The following is a 16,189-nucleotide window of genomic DNA, read 5'->3' on the forward strand; positions in this document are numbered from 1 at the left end:
GCTCTCTGCTGCCACCTCTGTCCATGACAGGAACTGTCCAGAGCAGTAGCAAATCCTCATAGAAAACTTCTCCTGATTTGGACAGTTTTAGGTTGGACAGAGGTGGCAGCAGAGAGCACTGTGTCAGACTGGAAAGAATACACAATTTCCTGCAGGGCATACAGCAGCTAGTAAGTAATGAAAGATGTGTGATTTTTAAAAAGAAGTCATTTCCAAATCTGTATAACTTTCTAGCACCGGTTGATTTGAAAGAAAAACATTTCACCTGAGTTCCCCTTTAAAGGAAACCTGTCACATTAAAACTGCACCCCAAACAGTAGGAAGCATGACATAGAAGAGGAGGAACAGATCAGATTGATATACAGTGGTGCCTTGGATTACGAGCATAATTCGTTCCGGGGCCATGCTTGTAATCCAAATCCACTCTTAAACCAAAGTAAATTTTCCCATAAGAAATCATTGAAATGCAGACAATTGGTTACACACACCAAAAATAATGATTTTTTAAAATTCTTAATACCATGTAAAACAAATAAAAAAAACATTGAGAAACAGCAGAATATGTGATATTATAAGTTACTGTACAGTTTAACAATCAGCATGTGGAGTATAATGTATAGTAAGGGCATAACCCTGATAACACAGCAGCAGTTTGTAGATACAGGATGGAGCCGCAGATCCCCATAATGCAGTAGCGTAGTACAACAGGCTAGAATAGAGAAGCAGGGCTGCTGTCAGAGGTCTGTGTGGTCACATGACAGCAATGGAGAAGGGGTGTGTGTTCAGCACGGACCAATCAGGAAGTGAGAATCACAAAGCTGTGCTGGAGGACAGTGACAGAAACTTTATATACAGCAGTTTGAGTGTGAGTGCAGGTACATTATAGCAACAGTGTGCATAGCTGAGTGTAAGTGCAGGCACATTATAGCAGCAGTGTGTATAGCTGATTGTGAGAGCAGGCACATTATAGCAGCAGTGTGTATAGCTGAGTGTGAGAGCAGGCACATTATAGCAGCAGTGTGTATAGCTGAGTGTAAGTGCACGCACTTTATAGCAGCAGTGTGTATAGCTGAGTTTGAGAGCAGGCACATTATAGCAGCAGTGTGTATAGCCGAGTGTGAGTGCAGGCAGATTATTCTAAGGGCTGACAGAGACTGCAGGGAGGAATAAGCAGGGCATATGTGGGCACATAAATGCAGCACTCTCTGTCCGGGGAGAGAGGCGTTACAGTTATAAATAGATTACCTCCACAGACCTGTCCCCTGATGCACGTCCCAGCCTGAAGAGGATCTAGTATGACTTGGAAGGTGACGGAGACTTCCTGGGTCAGAGTACAGTGCTGTAGACCCTACTATGCAGGCCATGCCCCTCCCCCTCCCACCCAGTACAGGGAGCTCTTAAACCAAAACGCTCTTAATCCAAGTTACTCTTAAACCAAGGTACAGCTGTATAGTTTTGTTAGAAATGCTCCAGGATAACTTATCATTTAAATAAAGAGATTCAAATAAATAAATGAGAATTCTATGAAATATCCTGTGCATTTCAACGTGCTCAGCTTCTCTATAACGTGCCGCCTGCAGATGGGACTGCATTTAAGCGGCAAGTTCCTTTCAATCTTAGCAACAATATTTCAAAGCTTTCAAAATATCCGTCTTAATCTTATTAGATTTAATATTTCACCAGGTTCTAGACTTATATAATACAAAGTGTTCTGGGAGTCTAAGGAAGAGATCATGGGCTTTATTCATAAATCACATATAATAACATTATTACACTATTATCATAAATTGTGTAGGCATGAAAAGTGTGTTTTTTTTTTTTCTTAAAGGGGTTCTCCAGAATTTTTTTTTTTCATATCAACTGGTGTCAGAAAGTTATACAAATTTGTGATTAACACCTATTTAAAAATCTCAAATCTTCCAGTACTTATCAGCTGCTGTATGTCCTGCAGGAAGTGGTGTATTCTTTACAGTCTCACACAATGCTCTCTGCTGCCGCCTCTGTCCATGTCAGTAACTGTCCAGAGCAGTAGACATTTACTATGGGGATTTGCTACTGCTCTGGACAGTACCTGATATGGACAGAGGTAGCAGCAGAATGCATTGTCTCAGACTTGGAAAAAAACCAACACTTTCTGCGGGGTATACAGCAGCTGATAAGTAATGGAGACTTAAGATTTTTAAATAGAAGTAAATGACAATCTATGTATATTTTTTCAACAGATTAAAAATAAAATATGATATTATTTTTATTATTATTATTATTATTATTATTATTATTATTAATAATAATAAAAATAATAATAATAGCAGTAGGGGGTTAAGTGGGCACCTCTGCCACATAAGACGACATTAGCATACCGTATGCACATGGGGGTCCCTGTTACACATAAGAGCGTATACAGTTGAAGGGCCAAGTGCAGATCCCGGTGGCAGTTACCTGGATGATGATGTTGATCCGGGGTGCCTAGAGACTAGAGATGAGCGAACCTGGAGCATGCTCAAGTCGATCCGAACCCGAACCTTGATTAGCGGTGGCTGCTAAATTTGGATAAAGCCCTAAGGCTATGTGGAAAAAATGGATATAGTCATTGGCTGTATCCATGTTTTCCAGACAACCTTAGAGCTTTATCCAACTTCAGCAGCCCCCAGCTAATCAAATGCCGAACGATCGGGTTCGGATCGACTCGAACCCGAACGCGGTTCGCTCATCTCTACTACAGTCACATCCAGAAATCCGTGCAGTTTCCAGATGCGCATTGGTCAACCATGCCAGAATAAAAAATTAAAAAAAATGGACAAGTTCTAGTTTCCAGAATGGACACCTTTCAGGAAAAGAACTGAAGGGTGTCCCTGTCTAATAGAAGATAATGGTTTCTGACATGTATAAGGCTGGGTTCACACTACGTTTTTGCAATCTGATTTTGCAATCCTTTTTTTTCATCAGTTTTTCATTTGTTTTTTGCAAATAAAGGATTGCAAAATCAGATTGCAAAAACGTAGTGTGAACCCAGCCTAACTTTATAAATTCTAAATTTAACGGACGTGTTCATCAGGCCTGACTTTTATAAAATATCAATGTATATTGTGCTTCATACCATATATCATATTCACATAGAATCTATGGTGAGTCATGGGTAAATGTTTACCAATTCTAAATTGCTTTAGGGCGAAAATATTAATTTTACCTTTACTTAATAAAAATTTTAATAATAATTTTTACTGTCATTCACCTTAAACCATAAATTACAATGACTTTATATCTTCACCACCTAACATAGCCTTACAGATCCCTGAGGATACCGGAGTAAAAGCAAAACATGTCGGGGGGGGGGTTGCAACATGTGTGAATGCTTCTGACAGGCCTGGCAAGCAGTAGTGACTATCGTAAATGTATAATTATGGTGCGAGCTGCAGCCCCACTCTCATAGACAAATGAACGTACTAATTGCATAAAACACTTAACAGCAGATGTAACTACAATTATATAGTGTGTCATAGCTGGATGGGCAGACAGTAGGATAGCAGCAATATTTTAATCATGGCGAAGGTGTAGAATTTATTGTAATTTATGGTTTTAAGTGAATGACAATAAAAGTTAATTTTAATAGGTGTGGGAAAAATGGATTTTTTTTTTTGCCCTAGGGCAATTAGGAACTGACACGCCAAATATAACGCAATGGAGGTGATTACAAGAACGTTTGCCAGATGGATTATTATGCCAGGTTGTATGTGGACGTTGGTACTCGCATTTTGAAAAATAACTAGGCACTGGACATGAGATCACTTCCTAAGATGAAAAATACACAACAGCAAATAAAATAAACAAAATGAAAATAAAATGGGTATTCCCATCTCAATTACAGTTAAAGGGGAGCTCCGGTGAATTTTTTTTTTTTTTCATTCAAATCTACTGGTGCCAGAAAGTGCCAGAGATTTGTTATTTACTACTAATACAAAAATTTCCAGTTTTCCAGTACTTATCAGCTGCTGCATGTCTTGCAGGAAGTGGTATGTTCTTTCCAGTCTGACACAGTGCTCTCTGCTGCCACCTCTGTCCATGTCAGGAAAAGTAGCAAATCCTTATAGAAAACCTCTCCTGTTTTCCAGACTGGAAAGAACACATCACTTTCTGCAGGGGATACAGCAGCTGATAAGTACTGGAAAAATTGAGATTATTATTATTATTTTTTTTAATAGAAGTAATATACAAATCTCTGGAATTTTTTGGCACCAGTTGATTTGAAGTTCTCTACATGTAACTTTTAAATGTAAATATTTTCTGCCAAAGGAAATGGTGTAAACTTTTTGTTTAACTAATGTTTTATGTTAAACATATTCTTAAAGATTTTTTTGTGAATTTTTTCTTTTTCATTTTTCTATCTATATTATAAAATAATCCTGAGATCTTGCAGTTTTAATTCTCACCACTGGGGCTAAAACGAAGTTTAGACTTCCTGTTGTGTCTGTAGTAATAACAGGAGGCTGCTGTAAAGTGATCCGTGCAGCGTTATGTGACACCACTAAAAAGAGGAGACAATAGCAGCTCCCTGTGAAATGACCGCTTCAAAGGTCACAGAGTATACTCAGTAATGTTTCACATTCATCTCAGAGTCTGTCTATTGTCGTCTATGTCCATGAGTCTTGCTGTAAAGCATGTCACTAAATGCTGTTAAGAACAACCTAGGCAAGATGGCAGCCCCTCTATCAATGTACAAAGTGAAATAAATAAAATTACAATCAGAAAAGAAAACAGAAGCAGATTAGAATATCTGTTTCAAACTAATCATTTAGAAAAGAAGAAGAGGAATATGTGTGAGCAGCTGTATAACATCAGCATGCATGGTAGTGCTTGTAGGCAGAGAATGGACTGAATAACAATGTTTTATGAAAGACAGCTGTTTGCCAGGAAAATGAAGACCTGTGAATTTGGTTACACACCCACAGTCCCTCACACCCACCATTCAGCTAGTCACCTACGGAATATTTTTAGCAGCCATTTCTTTACAAGCGGGTGGAACTTTGGCACGCAATCCCCAAACCGTATAATTTATTGCACATTTCTATAACGCGAACACATCTATCAAGTCATAATTTATATCAAGCCAAAGAAATGTCTTTTTATTACACAGCGCCTGGAGATCGCCCCAAAAACGATTCGAGATATTAGAAGGAAATGATTCATTACCTGTTATTTACCAGAAAGCTGAGGCGAGCTGTGGACAAATTCAATTAGAGAATCGCAATCATGGTTTTTGGGTGTCAAGGATCTTCCATGCTCACTAAGGACTTCGTTCTAGAAATTCTAGACGTAGAGGTTGTGTTTTAATAAAAACTAAGAAAAAAAAATAAAAATTTCTCAGGCTGGTATCACACATGGCAGTTTTTTTTTTTCTTTTGGGACAACTGCCATTGCAGTTTTTGTACCAAAACCATAAATGGATCCAATAGGAAAGAGAAGTACAAGTCCTCCCTTTATATTTCCATCCCATTTGTATCCATTTCTGGCTTTGGCACAAAAACCGCAGTGGCAATTGTCCCCAAAAAGTTATTTTTTTTTTCATGAATAAAACGCATGGAGAAACACATGCAATTGTGTGCATCCGTTTTGTTTCGTTTTTCCATTGACGTCTATTATAAAAAAAAAAAAAAAGGATTAAAATACATCACACATGTACAAAAATGTACTTGACCTTATTTTTGTGTACATTAAAAAACGGATGTGTTTTGATCCTTTTTTTTTTTATAATGGAAGTTGATGGAAAAACGGATCAAAACGGAAGCACACAAATGCATCCATATTCCTCAGTTTTTTGCAAAACCAAACGGATTGCAAAAACATGGTGTGAACCCAGCCTAAGGCTATGTTCACACTACGTTGCCGATGGCAACAACGGCCGTACTTTGCACGTTGTGGTACACTGCCTCTCCTTTTATGGGATCCCGTCCGGACCGTATACACATCGTATACGCTCCGGCCAGGATCCCATGCGGCGCCGCAAAGAACTGACATGTCAGTTTTTTGCGGCCGCAATTCAGTAAATTGCAGCTGCAGACAACCTGTCAGTTCACGCAATGAAGCGAGCGGCTCCGCTTGCTTCATTGTGCGCTATGGGAAACTGCCGGTCTCTTACGTAGTGTGAACATAGACTGGATTCTCACTGTTTTTGCGGTCAGTTTTTTTTCATCAGATTTTTGCAAGAAACGGAAGAAAAAAACAGATGCATTTGTGTGAATCTGTTTTGATTTGTTTTACCATAGACTTCCATAATAAAAAAAAAAATGGATCAATAAACATATAATAATACATCAGTTGTTTTAGCATACTGAAACTCCCAGACAGAGGAAGATTAAGGGTCGATGGCAGCCCGATCAATAATGTAAATTACACGGCTCGATGATCGTTTAGTCTGGGTTCACACTATGTTCTTGCAAACCGTTTTTTTATCTTTTTTTTTTTGCAAAAAACTGATGAGAAACGGATGGAAAAAACAGATGCATGCGTGTGTGCATCCGTTTTGATCTGTTTTTCCATTGAATTCCATTAAAAAAAAAAAAAGATCAGTTTTTTTTTACGGACACAAAAATGAGGTCGACTACGTTTTTGTGTACGTAAAAAAAACGGATCCGTTTTGATCCATTTTTTATAATGGAATGCAATAGAAAAATGAATCAAAACGGATGCACAACTTCAGAGTTGACAGGCCGCTCTACCAATCACTGGCAAGTGAAAGCAGAGGGCAGGAGAAGACCGGGAGGGTGAAGAGGTAACGTATAACAGTTTATTCAATGGTTAGCCGTCGGCTGTACATCATTCCGTGTAATAGGTGCCGGCAACCGATATCACCGACTGATCGTTGTCTCTATTACACTCCATGTAATAGGGCCCTAAGACTATAAAATATACAGAATAGGCCACACTTGTCAATCTGCCGGCCATAAGCCACCAACCTAGAATGACTTAGAACGTGATACAATCTTCTGTGGCTGACCCAAACAATGGCCACAGCTAACCAAACTACATGTGGGAGAAAGTCACTCTGAAGGGATCCAAACATAGTACATAGTACACTACCAAAAACACAGAACATTTACTATAAATCCTGATCGGGACAGCAAGCCTTGGGAATGACTTTCAGCAACAGGAACTGGAAGGCCGGGGCCAGGGGGTAAAACACATGCAACAAATCACCATCCTAGGGGAAAACCTGTTGCACTCTCCAAGAGAGAAGAGACATGGCGCAAGATTTATTTTCCAGCAAGAAATGTGAAGACAAGGTTGGATGTGTTATGTATTCAGAGGTGATTCTTCGGAGTTATTGGCTGTTACATTGCACTTTCACATATAACTAATACTCAATGGAAGTTTATCCTTCTTTCCACCATTTTCCACCATAGATACTGTGTGGTTCAGTAGATACTCTACCTCCAGTCATCCCTGGGATAAACCCATTGCTTTACTGGTCATTGCTTCTATCTATCCGAAGCTGTTTTTAGGCATAGAGTCACACAGATACAGTATATTGACTGAGCTTGTTTTGTCTTTGGTTTTTCTTAATGGTAGGTGGGTCCACACATTGTGATAATAATTTGTGCATCATTCTGTTCAGCCGTTCTCCTAATGTGCAGGAGAATGGGATTTGTGCTGCACCCCTCTCCCTGTCCTCCAGCTGTTGACTGACATTTGACTGCTTATACAAAACATGGATAGATAGCTGCCAATCAGCAGCTGGTGGGCGGAGTTTGCCGATGCTCATGAATATCCTGGACTACTGGGCTCATGCACATAATAGAGAGGGCTACTAGTTGTCTATGTTATTCAGGAGGAGATCTCCGAATCAGCTGCACAGAACAATGTAAGTGATACATCATTCTGTCCGGCTTCTCTGTTACTAGTTTATGCTACACTTAGATAGATCAGCATAGAACTACCGACCGAGTCTCTTTAAGTATTTGACCCTTTCCTGAATTTCCACTTACATGTATGTCGGAGATACAGTACAGTGGAGTGAGATGGAGCAGGCTGAATTATTACAATAAACCATTATTGATTCCACACAGTGATTTCCCATTTCCCAATTTTTAAATAAAAATTCTAAACTGCCCCTAAAAAAACAATCCAAAAACAACATGCCAAAATTTCAGTAATTAAAGGAGAAGTCTGGCAGATTATAAATTTATAAATGATTATAAATTGAGTACAAGTATTAACTTACCTCTGCCTGTGCAGAGTGGCAGGACCGGCTTTGGGACCCCCACCAGACTACGGGATCTCTGGAGCTGACACGTCATGACCCGGCTAATGGACTGGCCGCTCAGCCAGAGGTAAGTTAGTGCTTGTAATCAGTTTGCCCCCTGCCCCTGCCGGATTTTATAATTTGCCAGACTTCTCCTTTAAAAAGTAAATAAATGATCAAAGAAAGTTCTAAATGTTATGTATCCCACCTGATCCATCTAATCTGCCCTTTTAGTGTCTCCCTTCTTATTATCTTAGGATAGATATATGTATAGACCAGGCAGGTTACATTCAGTTATTGTAGATTTACCAACCACATCTGCTGGAAGTTTATTCCAAGAATCTACTACTCTTTCAGTAAAGTAATATTTTCTCATGTTGTTTCTTAACTTTCTTTTAACTCACTGCACTGTTTATTTTAATTTTTTTGCATTATGGTAAATTTCAGGGCATCAAGAAAAATGACAATTGGTCAAACGGCTGTATCCCTGTTTGCAAGGAGCAGCACTTCTGACCTGCTTTATCCTATTTAAAGTGACTGTACCACCAGGCCCAGGCAGAAGCACTGGAGGCGGGCCGACCCACCCCCAGTGGGAAGAAACCCCAGCCCCTCCATGACGTGACTCCATTAGAATCAATGCAACCCTATCATAGAGGGGCAAGGGTTTCTTCCCACTAAGGGTGGGTCAGCCCACCTCCAATGCTTCGGCCTGGGCCTGGTGGTACAGTCACTTTAATGGCTTTGTTTTTATTTAGGAGAAGGTGAGTGGCACTATTTTCCTTCATTCTTTTGTTATATTTTTATGCATCTACAGCAGCCGGGGATGGTGTACTGGATGCTTAGTGGGATGCAGGTGGATGATGAAGGTGGTAGTTGATCGCGTTGCAAAGTCTGTTCTAAATCTGCGCTCGCTTACACAGCCTTTTACACGACTCGATGATCGTTCGTGACGTCCGCATAGCCCTTGCAGCATATTTAAAAAAAAATAAAAATAATAATAATTAAAAAATTACATTTACACGCTGCCGGGTGTCCTCCCGACTTCTCCTCTCTCACTGCAGCCGCCACTGACACGTCTCTGCAGTGACAGGCTACTCCACAAATCACTGTCCAAGACGAGACAGTGCCGCAGCCAGTTATTGGCTAAGTGACCTATTAGTTCAGAGCAAAAAGGATGGAGGAAAAAAGGGTCTTTCTGCGCAGGCCGTTATTCACACACACTTTATTGGTCCTTACAAATAATGTGTTTCAAAGTCATCAGACTTCTTCTTCAGATTAATAGGACAGCATACACACTCAAAGGATTCCCAACATTAAACGGAGCTGGCCCAGGAAGTAGGTTGCGGCTTTTACCCCACCCCTGCTCCATCAAATAGCAAAACAAATAACAATGTCCAGACCTTTCAGAACAATACAGCAATTGCATCCTTATGGGAAAGCATATATATATTTTGTAACAAAACACTTACATTTAAACTTGCAGCTTGTATTCCCCATGTGTATCTCTCTGGAATACAGAGAGGTTGTTCAGGACCTTTGCACATGTGCAGAAAGCCCAGATCAGCAATCACCTTCCAGGACCTTCCTAGGGCAGTGAGGTCGTAAAGGACCTTTGCACATGTGCAGAAAGCCCAGGTTGGTATTGACCTTCCAGGACCTTCGAAAATCACTACACAAACACTGTAACCCTTTTACAGACTGCAGTGAGCTTCCCCAGTGCATGATACATCAAAAAATTGGACCATGAAAAGTATATAAATAAATACCAAATATTTTTAAAAAACATATCTTGCATACCTTACATGCTCTGTTCATAAAAATTGTGTGTGTAAAATTACATATATATATATATATATATATATATATATATATATATATATATATGATTTAGCTAATATGTTGCATACCTGATTTTAGATTATATTGTATGTTCTTTCTCTAATTATAGGTAGTACATACTACAGGACGACATAGTCCAATTTTTTGATGTATCATGCACTGGGGAAGCTCACTGCAGTCTGTGAAAGGGTTACAGTGTTTGTGTAGTGATTTTTCGAAGGTCCTGGAAGGTCAATACCAACCTGGGCTTTCTGCACTTGAGCAAAGGTCCTTTACGACCTCACTGCCCTAGGAAGGTCCTGGAAGGTGATTTCTGATCTGGGCTTTCTGCACATGTGCAAAGGTCCTGAACAACCTCTCTGTATTCCAGAGAGATACACATGGGGAATACAAGCTGCAAGTTTAAATGTAAGTGTTTTGTTACAAAATATATATGCTTTCCCATAAGGATGCAATTGCTGTATTGTTCTGAAAGGTCTGGACATTGTTATTTGTTTTTTTTGTTTTTTTTTGTGGGGTATTGAAGCCTATTACCCTATGAGGCACTCTGCCTTTTTTCTTTCTGTTTTGTTGCAACTATCAGTTCAGAGACGGCCCACAGAGTGATGCACAGCCAGCAACGATGATTAACCAGCTGAAAGTCAACTTTTAGTAAACTCTTTTGTTGACCATTGTCTTTATTACACATGGCAATATCTGAATGATTCTGCCTGATTGGGCATACATTCGTCCCATGTATTAGGACCCTAATACTCAACTTACCATCCCTCTGCTTGCGTCAATTTACCTAGCTCCAAAGACGTCATGTGACCCTTGCCGGCTGCAGTGGTGCCCTCGGCATTGTTGATACCTTAACGTTAAAGTCAGTATCGCTTAGACACGCTTAGTTATACGCGGAGCCCAATAAACAGATACCAGCACTGGCAGGGGGCAGCAGCAGGGCATTGTTAAGGTGACGTTTACTCTTGTTATTTTATACCATTGTAAACTGTTTGCAATTTTTTTATGAGGTTGGATAACCCCCTTTAATACTAGATAAGCGCGAAGCAGGTGAGCCATACACGACTGCAGAATCAAGCGGCAGACTGTAAACAGCTGCGCGCACCTGGAACACACAGGCCTGCATAGAAGCTGTATACGTAAAACGAGATTAGATGTCAGGCTGATTCACTGTTTATTGTAGATACATTGGAGCAATGAAAAATGGCACAAAAACCTTAAACACGGCATAAAAGTAATACAGACCTCACGTGTCACATCAAATTCATTACAAACACATTCTGATATATTATAAATAACAAAAAAAATCATTTGTTATATTCACACATAATACTCACAAAATCCACCACCATCCCCAGTATAGTTCACTGCGCGGACTTGCACCCACATGTGGAAGCTGGCCGTACAACCTCCAAGTCATTTTTCAAAGAAAAGGGCCAGGTTGTCACCCATGAAAATAAACAGTAGGCAGCAATTAGTGTGTGAACTTGTGAGACTCGGGAACGGCGGATCTGAACGTACAACGTCCGTGAGCGAAACTAACTGAAATATAAAATCTATGCATTGTGGTATATTAGGGAGTTTCTTATTATTAGGCCTCATGTATGTATAGTGTTTACCCTTCCTTTTTATTCTTACTTCACCTTAAAGGAATCCACTGTGTCTAAGGAGGAAAAAAAAAACTGAGAGTAAAAACTGGGATAAAACAAACATAATAATAAAAGCTATCTAGAATGGTGGGATCCTGCCGCTGGAGTTCTAAGGGCTTCTTCTATCCCCGCACACTGGAGTCAGGTTGCAGAATGTTTTGTCTACTGGGGAATACTGCGCCTACTACTAAGCCCATCTACTTTAAAGAGGAAGGAAGTTAAAAAAAAAAAAGATAAAAAAGTTTCAAGGAAAATGGCGGCTTAAGTGTTCCAGTAATCAGGGCTGCAAAGTGGAAGCTCTGGGAGCACAATCTGTGGGAGGGTCCATCTTTGAAGTCTGGAGGCTCGTTCCTATCTTACCACTGACTGCTTGGTGCTAGAAAAGCGTAAAATCATTTCCAAGGGTTATAGACACAAATGTTTTTTATAGTGTGTTATTATTATGCAATCATTCATTCTATAGGATTTTTATGTTGGTCTTGTACTGTCTCCATCTGTTTGTTTTCTCAGTTTAAGGCTATGTACACACCACCGTACAAACAACAGCCGTTCCCCGCGAATGGCCGTTGTTTAAAGCTACCTATGTCCGCAATTAATAATCAGGATCATTAATTCCAATCGTAGGTACTTATCCATTCTTGCAGAAGCGCCGTTGTTTGTACGGTGTGTGAACATAGCCTTACGGAAGACTCACACATAACGAGTTTGCAGCGGATTTCACCCTGTACATATCACTCCAAATCTGTTGTGATAGTCGTTACTAGTACAGGCTATAGCCCTGCATTCTCGTTGTGGATTTTATTTCTGCTGCGAGAATGTAGTGGTAACTCCCCCCCCCCCTTCTGAGACAGAAGTCACGTGATCTCTGTCTCTTTTGTTGCCAGGCAAGCTGTGATACCTCATCTGTAACCCCCCCCCCCCAATACTGACATCACACAATGATCACCTGGCCAAGGACAGGGAAACAACAGCCTCTCCTGAGTATTATAGGGGTAAGGAGACACTGTTGTTTCATTTGTTGACACTGTTGTTTAGAGCGATAGATAGATAGATAGATAGATACCATGTCTACCGGCAGTTGTTTCTGAGGTGCAATGCATGCTGGGGGAAGTAGTTTGCCGGCTAGGTGCCATGATGTGAAACTGACATAATTTTAAAAGTTTGAATCTGGGTCTATGAGCAGTGTAGACAAGAGGGATAAGTGTCAAACAATCCATGAGGGATCTATATGCTTTTGTGCATTTAAATTTTTTCATGGAATCACTGGAGTTCCCCTTTAAGGAGCTGTATGCCATCTTGGCTCCAGTCTGCAGGGTACAATAGGTCTGTGTTAGTTCTATACTGAAGAACACATGCTGCCATTGTAGCCATGCCTCGCATAGGTGACACTGTCTGTGTGAAATATTGCAATAGAATAATCTTTTCATTACTTCGATAACAGGATAAGTCTTATGTACATACTTACTCGCTCATTTTTACCACTGCAGATTTGGCCTTTTGTTTTTCTGTATATTTAAAAATGTCAAATCAATGGCACAAAGACACTCTGGAGTGCGGAGTTAACATGGTAACCCCATGAGTCACCATACTCTCAGATCTCTGTACACATCGGGAGGAATATTTGATGCCCTAGCAGTCCTTGGCATTTCATACTAGCAACTGGTGTTAAGAGAATTTTCCCCTCTAAACTGATCCCTATTTGGCTTAAGACCTCTGACCTCAGTCTAGAGGTCACCGAGTTAATGCCGCTGAGAAGCTCCACCTGTTGATGTCCACAGCTGAGGAGGATCCCTGGAGGAAAGCCCAGGTGCTGCCTGTAACCCTAGCTTATAATCACTCGGGTCGGCCTTCTCCCAAAGTCCTACCAAATGTACAGCTAGCATCTAATTAATCAGCCCTAATAGCCATTAGTGTAACCGCATTCATTGTTTGGCTAAAGCAGCATAGCTATATAACGCTTCTGTTACTTAGTAGACGTCCGCCTAATGTCCACCTGCCAGGATTGGAAAAGAGGTAGTACCGGCGTGGTGTTATGTCACAAATTGGTTCCTTGCTTTCTTTTAGTTATTGTATAAGACGTTTTGGAGGGAGGGAGGAAGAGAAGCCGCTGTTGCCAGTACATATAATGGGGGAGATTTATCAAACATGGTGTAAAGTGAAACTGGCTCAGTTGCCCCTAGCAACCAATCAGATTCCACCTTTCATCCCTCACTGACTCTTTGGAAAATGAAAGGTGGAATCTGATTGGTTGCTGGGGGCAACATAGCCAGTTTCACTTTACACCAGATGATAAATCACCCCCATAGTATACACAGGAATGGGGCTATTTTGAATTGGGCTCCATTCTTCAAGGTCTCAAATAGATATACCCATATTTTATGTCCATTCCAGATATCCTAATCTACAGAAGGAACGGCTGCTGGATACTATCCTTTTCAATTATAAGATGGGACATGGATCTATGATCAATTTAAGGACTCCAAATATAAATATAAATATATATATAAATATATATTTTTAAATTAACCGCTAACAGAAAGTTATATAGATTTGTAAATTACTTAAATTTAGAAATCTCCAGTCTTCCAGTACTTATCAGCTGCTGTATGTTCTGCAGGAAGTGGTGTATTATTTCCAGTCTGACACAGTGCTCTTTGCTGCCACCTCTGTCCACGTCTGACTGTTTAGAGCAGTAACAAATCCTCATAGAAAAGCTCTCCTGCTCTGGACAGTACCGGACATGGACAAAGGTGGCAGCAGAGAGCACTGTGTCAGACTGGAAAGAAAACAACATTTCCTGCAGGACACACAGCAGCTGATAAGTACTGGAAGACTGGAGATTTTTATATAGAAGTAATTGACAAATCTATATAAGTTTTTGGTGCCTGTTGACTTTGGAAAAAAAAAGGATTTTTGCTCGAGTACCCCTTTAAGATGCATAGATCTTAATAGTCTGTAAATAGTTATGCTTACAAAAAAAAGAGAATAAAAAACAAGAACATAGGTTATGGAATACTGCATATTACACTAAAACGACACATACTCTATTTAAAGTTCTGTTATTCTTTCTTTTATTGATCTTTAGTACAGTACTTCATTACTTGCCTTTTGGATCTGAGTTGTAACTTATTATATATGTAGGTTTAGGCTATGTTCACACAACGTATGTTCAGTGGGAATCACAGCCGTTGTTACGACGACCGTGATTCCCACGGAACTTACGTAGTGCTGCCTTCTGAGAGAATCCTGGGCGGAGTGTATACACATATTATACGCTCCAGCCGGGATCCCTAGCGGCGCCGTAGAAAACGGACACGTCAGTTTTCTGTGGCCGCTATTTAGTGAATAGCGGCCGCAGAAAACCATGTCAGTGCACACTGAGGAGCAAGCAGCTCCAGCCGCTCGCTCCATAGTGTGCTGTGGGGAGTTTAGATGCGGGCGCACACGGATGCGCCCGCATCAGAACTCTGCAGCGCTAAAGATCATCCGGCCGGTACTGCAGTACCAGCCGGGAAGATCTTTTCAGAGACTGGCTGGTCACGGAACAGCCGATCTCATACGTAATGTGAACATAGCCTTAGTGTATATTACCATCTCTTATAGTAGTAGTTTGCTTTTCTAATTTGGTTTGCCTCTTCGTTTTCCCTTTTTTGTGTCTGTATTATAGATGCGCTTCCCAGCCTGACCGCCGGTCTGCAGACAGCTGCCTGTCCAGGTCATCAGACTTATGTTCCTAATACAGACAGAAACATACACATGTAATATGCTAGTGTGAATATGGCTGTATTTTGGACTTGCAGATGGGTAGTAAAAGTAAATGATCTTTTGTCAATTAGTCTATGAACAAGCTATGATCAGAAGAATTTTTCCTGGGATGTGTACATACAATGTTGGATAATAGAGAGGATTCAGTGTACAGGTGTACACAGGAGGTGGCTACTCAGTGTCATCCTATGGTCCTGAAGTTACTATTAGGACAGAGGTGGGAGAGACCAATGCATTTATTATATCAACTTATATATTATTATTATTATTATTATATACAAATTCCATAGAGACAAAAATGAAAACATGTTGACATACTGGTGGATAATAACAGGGGTCTAATTTACCTTAAAGGGTATGTTCACACTGAGTAAATGTGGCAGAATTCCACAGCGGAACTCTCCACCGTGGCAATCCTGCCTACCTCAGTGTACCATAGCCTGTCTATGAAAGAGCTTGGGCGTCTCCCTTCCAGCCGCTCTCTGCGCAAAGAACTGACACATCATTTTTTTGCGTGGAGAGTGGTGGGAGCGGAGGCTGTGGCACACTGAGGCAGGCGCCACGTTCACTCAGTGTGAACATACCCAAAGAGTTTATAAAATTAACCATTAACCATTATATTTATTATTCTTGTTACTGTTACTAATACCTTATTATCGCTAATTTATTGTTATTTGTGCTTTTTGTTATTGATACTTCT

This window comes from Dendropsophus ebraccatus, chromosome 3, assembly GCF_027789765.1.
Source record: "Dendropsophus ebraccatus isolate aDenEbr1 chromosome 3, aDenEbr1.pat, whole genome shotgun sequence".
Taxonomy (NCBI): Eukaryota; Metazoa; Chordata; class Amphibia; order Anura; family Hylidae; genus Dendropsophus; species Dendropsophus ebraccatus.